This window comes from Triticum aestivum, chromosome 7B (genome assembly GCF_018294505.1).
Source record: "Triticum aestivum cultivar Chinese Spring chromosome 7B, IWGSC CS RefSeq v2.1, whole genome shotgun sequence".
In the NCBI taxonomy this organism is placed as follows: Eukaryota; Viridiplantae; Streptophyta; class Magnoliopsida; order Poales; family Poaceae; genus Triticum; species Triticum aestivum.
In genome coordinates this window covers 664,454,830-664,464,493 of record NC_057813.1, presented here as the reverse complement: position 1 = coordinate 664,464,493, position 9,664 = coordinate 664,454,830, and the positions used below count along the sequence as shown (strand labels likewise).

Below are 9,664 nucleotides of genomic sequence, written 5' to 3'. Positions count from 1 at the left end.
TGACACACGGGTCCCACAAAGCATGGGGCCCATCTGTCAGTGACTCAAAGGCAGGGTATGGCAGGGATTGCAAAGTCAGAGGATCCACGTCCATGTGGTTCATAGTGAAATTCCTACAAAGACTTATATTTAGGAACGGAGTGAGTATCTCGTATTTGCATCGTACATAGGGAAAAATAGAAAGTGCGCCAGCGTCTCATTAATGGCTGTAGGTGGCGATGGGCATTGGCCGGATCAGGTTCCGTCGCACGGCCCGGTAATGTTTCTGAGCCGTCCCAAGCCGACCCCCGCCGCCCTCTCCGACGAGATCCTGCTCTCCCCATGGCGCCGAATCCCCGCCGCCGCTGACCTCCCTCTCCTCTTCCTTCTTGCGCGTACCCCGCCGCCCACCGCCATCGACCCTTCCGCAAAACGCTCCCTTCCGCAGCCATGCCGCCGGGCGTCAAGTGTGTGCCCCGCGACCAGTTTGTATTGGTGAGTTCACTTCCTTCCACTTCTCAATCCTCGAACGGGATTTGATTTGATTTTACTCCTTTCAAGAAGCAAGGAGGTGGCGACGGCCCAGGATGCCACCAACGAAGGAGCAGGCGCAGGTCGGACAGCTCGGAGGAGGGGTAGAATTCGGATAACTCCATCGACGAGAAGGAGGAGAAGGAGCTGAGCCGGAATTTGGTTCAGGTGTTGCTTTGGTCAATAGAATTTTTCAGGAGGGTGGCGCTTAATCGCATGGCATTTGCTGGTGCAGGTAGTGGCAGAGGGAAGTGACGAGGTGCTGCAAGTGATGATGGGGATGAAGAGTAGGATCTGGAAATGGGACGTGAGGGGTTAAGGGCGAGTGAGGTTGACAGGATTAAGATGGGCCTTGAATGGATGCTCAAGCCGGCGAGCAGCAGTCAGCCTGAGGGCAGCCGTGTTCAGAGGGGGAGAAGTTTGAGGCTACATATTTAAAGGTAACAACATTAACTTAAAAAAAACTGGTTGATGTTCATGTGTATTCAGTTGATCATCTTTTTTTTCTTCTAATTATTGGCAGGTGAAGAAACCTAACCCAAAAGAAATGAACGCTTATTTGAGGGACAATGGTACTGGATATCCGGATGAAGCCACAGGTGCAATGCAGCCAGTGAGTTGCTTTCAGCCTCTGTTGTTGTTGTTGTTGTTGTTGGCTGGAGGCTTAAAGCTTTGAAGCTTGCAAAAGGGCAAGCAGCTTGTGAAGGTAGAAACTCTGAGGAGGTGTGTGCATCACCACATATACTAATTCAAATACAATTTTAGTTAGTTATTCTCTAACTTCCAACACTATTCAATTACTGCAGGTAGTTGAAGAGAGATGGGGCTCATTGGGCCAATTAGCTGCATCAGTATCAACGTACAGAGTTGCCTCTTCTTACGCTCATTTGCAGTCCATTAGGGGTAGAAAAGCTGGACAAGCAGACAACTCCGAGAAATCATTCGAAGTTGATTGGAAGGAGGATCGGCAAGGTGTCTCCTCTCGGGATCATGCCATGAGAAAACTCAGATCTGATTCTGTACCTTGGAAGAAAAATAGACATAATATATCTTCTGAGGATCAAACGCTCATCTCGTCAGCACTAGCAAGCATCAATAAATTTGCTCACGACGGGAGCTTTATGGAGAAAATTAGTACCATGATGGTAAAAATACAAATGTTTCAACTGTTGAGAGAAGGGATAGTGAGCAGAAATCCCACCAGGAGAGTTCAAAGATACATCATCTTCAGTGAGCACTCTAAAGCTAAATGCAAAACAGTTAGCTGCGAAGGTTCTGCAGCTCCGAATGAAAGGCAAACACGAAGAAGCTGACCAACTGTCGGTAAGTGTCTCGTCTATTGTTACTGTGACAAATTGTCACACTTTTCCCCCAGTTCATTAGCAAATCACTAGTTTGTGAAATCGAATTTACAACACAACAGTGATAATATTAATCCATTTGAATCCACAGAAAGCCTTTCCAATATTTTTTCGACGGTTAGCAACCAAGCGTGGTAGGTTAACACTGGCCCTATCAAACCATGCTGGCATAGCTATTTGGACTGTGTATATGATTGACATACAGCATAGGAATTAGGATACAGTGGCTCTATCAATCAAATTTCCTTGTGCTTGCATTGCATACACTGCAAGTTGAGGTTACATGACTTCTTAACTACTAAATTTTTTCCCTAGGGAGAAATGGAGACTGGTGGAAAACCAGAGTGCTTCCGTTGAAGAGCCTGAAAAGGAAAAGAGCTCAACCAGGTTAGTCAATCTTTTGTTAGAATTCATCTTACTAGTTGGTGCTATGGCTGCCAAGTTGTGAGTTACATTCTGTCTGCTGCTTCCGTGTTTAAACAAATTTCGTTTCAAGAAGGTTCAGATGCTAAAATTTAACCATCATGTGAATATTTTTATGATTATGTTCTACTTATTCTTTGTTCAGTACTCTTGAAAGAAAGTGTCATATATGTTGTTTAAGACCGTCTATTTATGATTATGTTCGACTTATTCTATTGCAGGTGAGACAACTTAACATGTGCTGGAAGTATAATTAATAAATCATTTGTGCATTATGTTTTCGTAAGAATCGGCCTGCTTCAACTTGATTGTGCTTTTGAATACCCTATATGGATTTATATGAAGTTCATTGTAGCTCTTATGAATTGTCCATATTTTCTTACTCTTGTTGATTCTATCTCTTTTGTAATGTTTGCAGCATGAGCCTGCAACAAAAACAGATGATAAGAATGGTTTGGAGGAGATTCACAACTTCAAGAAGTGCTTCCTGAAGATGTTCGCGCGGCAGGACAAGATTGTGGTTTTCATGGAGACTGTCATAAGCTTGGTCAAGCAACAGAGACATGGCATGATTGAATGCATCCCTGTCCCATGCAAAGTTTGAAACAAAGTGCCCATGTACTTCAAGAAGGTCAGTTATCTATTTGCTTTCTGCATAACTTAAAATAATCTGGTTCTCATGTACTTGTGCTTCTAACGAAATTCCTTTTGTTCACTCCAGGCAATTGATGAAGCTGAAGAGGAAACCTCTTAGACACACGAGTTCAGTTCCACCAACACCAATAGCATTGTTTTGTTGTCCATGAGACCCAGATAGCCATCTACGCTGCCTCAAAACTAGAACCCATGAAGCAAGTGAAATTTCTTTCATTATCATTTGATGCTTAGTCTTTCTTCCTACGAAGGTTGTCTTGTGGCTCATTCACCTTAACTTTGCTTTCACTGGCCTGTTTGAGAGAATTCTGGTACAAAAACGCATGCTAAATTCTCATGTGACAGTCAACTGATTTATGTAAGCTTTCTGGACACCACTGTCTACATATTTAGCGCATCAAGTTTCAGATGCAGCATGAGATGAAGAAGCTTATTCCAACGAGTGGTAACCTGCGGCAAGTCATCCCAGAGAACTTCGCCTGCTTCCATGTAGAGTTTGGTCCGAACGTGGGTTTGTCCATGTCATAGATGATGAGAGCAAGTTCAGTGCATGTTTCAGACTGAAGGTTATCAGAGGTGTTCTCCGGTTGCCGAGGGAGGACATGCACCGTCGCCGGAGGCACGAATCCATGAATAACCAGAAGCAAGCCGTTGCCAGCTTCATGAGGGATTTGGAGCCCTTCAACTGGACGAAGCAGCTCAAGTAGATGTAAATACGATCTCAAAACACTTTGGCATACCCACGCAATTTGCACCAACAGTTTTGTAGGAAAGAGATTGTACTGATGTTATCATGTATCTGTATTCTAAATGCCTTTTTGATTTAAATTTGACAGGATATGACTGCGAACTTTAAAATATCTGGAATTGACATTAGATGCACCTTATGATGCCATCATTGATCAAATTAGAAGAAATAAAAAGAGAATTATTTTTATTCCAACTCGTGTCGGATGTAACGACATTGCCAAAGCGCCGGTACTGCATCCGACTATTTCCATTTGTCCACATCAGGTTCTTAACCCTGCTATCACTATCAGCAAGAACTCTGTACGTGAAGTCCGGGTCACTTGCAACAATGTCAGCAAACACTTTCAGCGTGTTCCTAACACCATCATCTGCTATTCTCTGTCTCTGGCTTCCCCTATTTTGGAAGAAAATAGACATGCTTGTCAGTGACAATTTTCAGTTTTTCTCTATTTTTATTTACTCGAGCAAGCATGATCTAACAGCGCACCGAACAAACGCAGACAATCTCCTGCATCGATTTGATCCTCTTCGCGGTCAATCAGCTTTTCCCACACCTTATGCCAAAACCAATCTCCCATGAATACAAATTGTAGAAGTCGTACGCCTCGCCGAGTAAGTCGAAACTCCGTCCCACTTCAGGACGAACTACACTTCCGTTGGTTCCTCTGCATACTTGCGGATTGACTGCTCTAGGGCACTCATCCTAGATGGGCATGGGGTTCTATCAGGCGGCGTGCTCCCTCGATGTAACCTGAATATATATCGAAACAGATAGTACTCATCAGTTTGCATGTGTGATTGGATTGGGTGCAAGAACGGGTGGATGGTGGTACTTAGGATAATGAAAATGCTAACTAAGCGGACTGCCGGTGAGATATCAGATGCATCAAACCTTTGTCATGGTCGTCTGCTTGTAAATTAACAGCAGACAACTTTTTCATAAATGATTTTCTCATATGGATCGTTTGGCACAAAAAATACAAAAAAAACGAGTGCCACTCTTATTCTAATCATAGTTCAGTTTCTGGTTTCTACGTTATCAGTCCAATATTTTGGCGCCTTCATCAGAGTACTGAATATGTACGTATGCCTGCCTGACACCCCCATTTCACATAGGTAAATTTTTTGTCAGCATCTACATTTAGCATGATGCATTGTTTTTGAATTCTCAAGCGAAACTATGTTTTCTAAGCCATAGATGAAGATCCATGCCTCCCAGCTGCAGTACGAACTAGGAAAAATAGAGCAGCACTCAACAAGAAAAAAATACAGAGCAGAGCAGAGGAACAACAGTGGTTTGCAACTGCACCTTTTTGCCTATCCAGGTGCCTCCGGATTCACCCTCTCGGTAGATTGTGCGAATCTCGTCGGCGTCTGGGCGCCCTTGGTTAGCGCTGTCAATACGGTGCCCACACCCAGACCCAGCGATCGAGTCAGCCGGCTCAACGCGGGTGCCATCAATCCTCGGAAGCCCCGCCAGAGGAACCGGATCTAGGTGGTCCAAGCTGCCCGCGAATTCTTCCCGGAGGGGAAATCTGCAAGAAATAGCCATTTTTCCGGGCGGCGTACAAATGGTCACTCGTCGCCTGTCCACTGCGCTGCCAAAAAATCGATAGATCTCCAGCTAGGGGGCAGGGTTTTCTTACCTGTTAACCGCGTCCAGCAGGAACTCCATGCCAGCGTCGTCATCTTCGGTTAGCTAGAGCCGCCGCAGCCTTCGTCGGGAGTGGGGGATGGAGTGTAGCTGTCCTCGGCGGCGGCCGGTATCGAGAAGCACTGTTCGTTCTGAGCCGTCTTACACGGTTCATCTAAAAGAAGTAAACGATCTGGTCCACGGACCAGATAGAACCAGATAGACCCGCGCGACGACGGACGACCACACATACGGTTCGGGCCCCTCTCTCACGCACTGTTCGCTACGTACGCGTGCTGTATATCAGTTTTCCGACGCAGTGACACAGACTTGTCAGAAGGAATTCTGCGAATCCCCAAACGAGAACAAACGATAAGGATTTCGGGAGTAGCTGCGCCTGAGCACCAAAACGCTGTGTTCAAGTTTGACTTCTTTTGCAGCTATATGCATAGAAGTTATTGGCTTCTTGCTGTGACCAGGCTTTACTTTCTCTTAACTACTTCAAGAAAACAGAATTGGTTGTAGACGTACGGATAATCACACCACATTAATCATTGAAGAAGTCTTTTAATCATTAAACTTTCACTCTCACCTAGATTGCTTTGATTTTCTAACCTTCTGAAACTATTTAACTAATTATGATTTTTATATTACTCCCTCCGTCTAGGTGTGTAAGTTACCTTACGAAATTCAGATTTTTCCAAAACCTTAAGGCTTCTCTTTGATGCCCTCCCAGCCTCTTTCACGAGGGTTCTCTTCCCCCTAGATTCCCTCGTTCCTACCCCGTGGAAACCCCTGCATGCAACGAGCCTGTACGTTGATTAGGCAAGAGCGGTTTTGCATGCAATTACGCGGGGGCCTGCATGTAAAGCTGAAAAGGCATCCTAATAATTAGCGGTTAAATGCTGATTTATTTCTCTTTGTAACAGCGCTCTGATTGGAAGTTTACCTCGTCCCGCTGCTCCTCTTTGCCCAATCTAAAGCCACCTAGGTTGCGCTGCTACTCCTTTTTTTTGAGGGAAGGCCATCATGGCTTACTTTATTAATTGATCAAAGGCAGTCCAACTAATAAAAGTCTTATTACAAAAAGAAAATTGAGCAAGCACATGCGCTACTTTATTAAGCGTCCGAGAATAATGCTTAAAGACGACCTTCCCGATCGAAGTAGACACATCCAAACATTCCGCAAAGATTGCAGCTGCCGCATCCCACCATATGGATTGTTCGTCACAATAATTTACCTCCACTTGTGAGTCCGATTCAGCTTCCACACGAGGAAATCCCAAAGAGTTAGCAAATATGAGTCCATCCCTCATTGCCATAGCTTCAGCCATCATTGCATCAGCAACATAGTCTAAGAATATGCATTGTGCTGCGAGGAAGTTACCTTGTCCATCCCTAATCACAGCCGCGGTCGCTCCTCTTCCTTCATCTGGATAGAATGCCGCGTCAACATTTAGTTTCACAAACCCAATATCTGGCTTCATCCATCTATGCTGCTTGATCCCAAAACTAGGTAAAGAAGCTTCATGGAAATTATTTGCAATTGCCAACACTGAAGTATGCCATCGTGTCGAAGGTGGTGGCTTTCCCTCATGTGTTAATTCACGCCGTATCCACCATAGATACCAACATGCAACCAAAAGGACTTAATTCACTGATAGGTTTGGTTTGATCACAAGCTTCATCTCTGCCTGAAGGAGTAAGTGCTCCAGGATTACCGATCCCGAACGATCAACCCCCAAAGCTTCCTGAATAATGCTAGTCATGCCAAGTTGCTCCCACAGTTCTCTGGCATTGTCACATTCAAACAGTAGATGGCGGATGTCTTCTGCAGCTTGGTGACAAATGGGACACACTCCATTGCCTCCCACATGTCTGTTAACGAGTATGGATTTTAAAGGGATTATTCCATGCAATGCCCTCCATCCAAAAATCTGAATTTTACGAGGGACTTTTTGCTTCCATAACAGTCTCCATACTGCCGGTGTTGCAGAGCCTCCTGATCGACGCATCGTGTTTGCATGGCTCTGAAAAGTTTGAATCCATTGAGTTCTGTAAGCTGACTTCACAGAAAAGTACCCTCGCTGTTCCGGGTGCCAAGCTATAAAATCTTCAAATGCACCATAATCGAGTGGAATTTGGAGGATTATGGTGTTGTCTACTTGATTGAATATTGATCTAATTAACTCCTCATCCCACTTCCCCGTCATTGGGTCGATGAGGTCATTTACCTTGGTTAATAGAGTTTGCCCCCTCGAGGACACAACACGCCTATCCGGGCTTGTTGGGATCCACGGATCAGACCATATTTGCACATTCTCCCCTGTACCAATTCGCCAAATGTGGCCCAATTTGAAAGTTTCCAGCCCTTTCATGATGCTTTGCCAGGTGAACGACGCTCCATTCTTTAAAGTGGCTTGAAGCAACGAATTATTTGGAAAGTATTTTGCCTTCAGCACTCGCGCACATAGGGAATCAGGGTTGGTTATCAATCTCCAGATCTGTTTAGAGAGCATAGCCAGGTTGAAGGAGTAAAGATCTCGAAACCCCATACCACCCTCACATTTTGGATAACATAGTTTCCACCATGAGTACCAATGCATTCTTCTATGTTCCTCATCATCCCCCCACCAAAATTGTGATATTAGATCTGTGATCTCTTTGCATAACCCTTTAGGCAGACAGAAAATAGACATAGCAAACACTGGGATAGCCTGCGCAACAGATTTTAGCAAGATCTCCTTTCCTCCAGTTGATAATTGTTTTTCCATCCATCCCTTAAGTTTCTCCTTAATTCTTTCATAGAAGTGTCTAAAGCAATCACTCTTGTCTGCTCCTACCATTGCTGGGAGCCCAAGGTATTTATCCGATAAGGCCTCAGTATCAATATGTAATTCCTGACATATCTCAGCCCTCGAAGCCACCCGTGTGTTAGGACTGAAGAAAATGCTACTCTTTGCCAGACTCACCATCCGAGCTTTGGCAGTAGGCTTCTAGAACATACTGTAAGGAAGCTGCATTTAACACATCTGCTTTCATGAGAATCAAAGAATCATCAGCGAATAAAAGGTGTGATACTGATGGTGCATTCCTGCACACTCTGATTCCCTCTATGCCACCAGCTTCTTCTTCAAACTGCAATAGACTAGAAAGACCCTCTGCACATAAGAGAAAAAGGTAGGGGGATAGGGGATCCCCCTGCCTGATGCCCCTGTCTGGAACCAACATATCTGTCTCCTGTGAGTTAAATCTTACTCTATATTTAACTGAACTCACACATGCCATCACCATTTCAATCCATTGTTCATGAAACCCTAGCTTCACCATCATATCATGTAAGAAGGACCACTCAACTCTGTCGTATGCCTTATGCATGTCCAACTTCACTGCACATAACCCAGTTCGGCTAGCTCTTGTATTCTTGATTTTGTGCACACATTCATAGGCAATCAGGATGTTATCTGTTATAATCCTACCAGGAACAAAGGCACTTTGCGTGGGAGATATTATATCAGGTAGGATACTCTTAAGTCGTAAGGCTAGCATCTTTGAAATTATCTTATATAAGACATTACATAAACTGATGGGTCTAAATTGAGTTACCAGCTCCGGGTTCTCCACCTTTGGAATCATAACAATGGTTGTACTGTTCCATTCTTCCGGGATCTGTCGAGCATTAATAGCAAGCAATACCTCCTAAGTAATCTCCTCTCCAAGAATATGCCAGTACTTTTTGAAAATTATTGCATGAAGCCCATCCAGTCCTGGAGCCTTCAAATCTCCAATACTGAATACAACTTTTTTGACATCATCAGCCGTATATGGAGCCATCAAGAAGGTATTCATTTGATCTGTCACCTTCGGTTGAACTTTGTCCAACAAACTTGGATCTGTATGCTGCACCTCAGACGTGAATAAATGTGAGAAGTAGTTCTGCACATGTTGATTTAGTGCAACCATACCTTCTATCTAGTTGCCTCCCTCCCTTTTTAATTTCTTAATGAAATTTCTTTTCCTCCTCGCAGATGCAAAGGCCTGAAAAAATGCTGTATTTCTGTCCCCACTCATGAGCCATGTTGCGCGCGACCTTTGCCTGGACTGGATCTCCTCAAGTTCTAGTAGATACTGAATTAACTCAGCTAGTTCTTTCCTCTTTGCTTCATTCTCATCATTCATTGGCCCCGCCATTACTCTCTCAAAGTCTCTCTGAGCTCTCCTCAACCTCTTTTTTGGTTTCTTCAGGACCCGCTGGTCCCAATCATGAAATCGCCCATCTTGTTTAGCTTCTCATATATGCCGTGAGCAATAGGGTCTACCTCTACTTTCTCCC

At 44.3% G+C, this 9,664-nt stretch overlaps 1 pseudogene; it reads left to right on the top strand.

Moving 5' to 3' along the window:
* Positions 1-429: 429 nt before the first annotated feature.
* LOC123158401 (uncharacterized) lies at positions 430-3,776 on the top strand (annotated as a pseudogene).
* Positions 3,777-9,664: the final 5,888 nt, after the last annotated feature.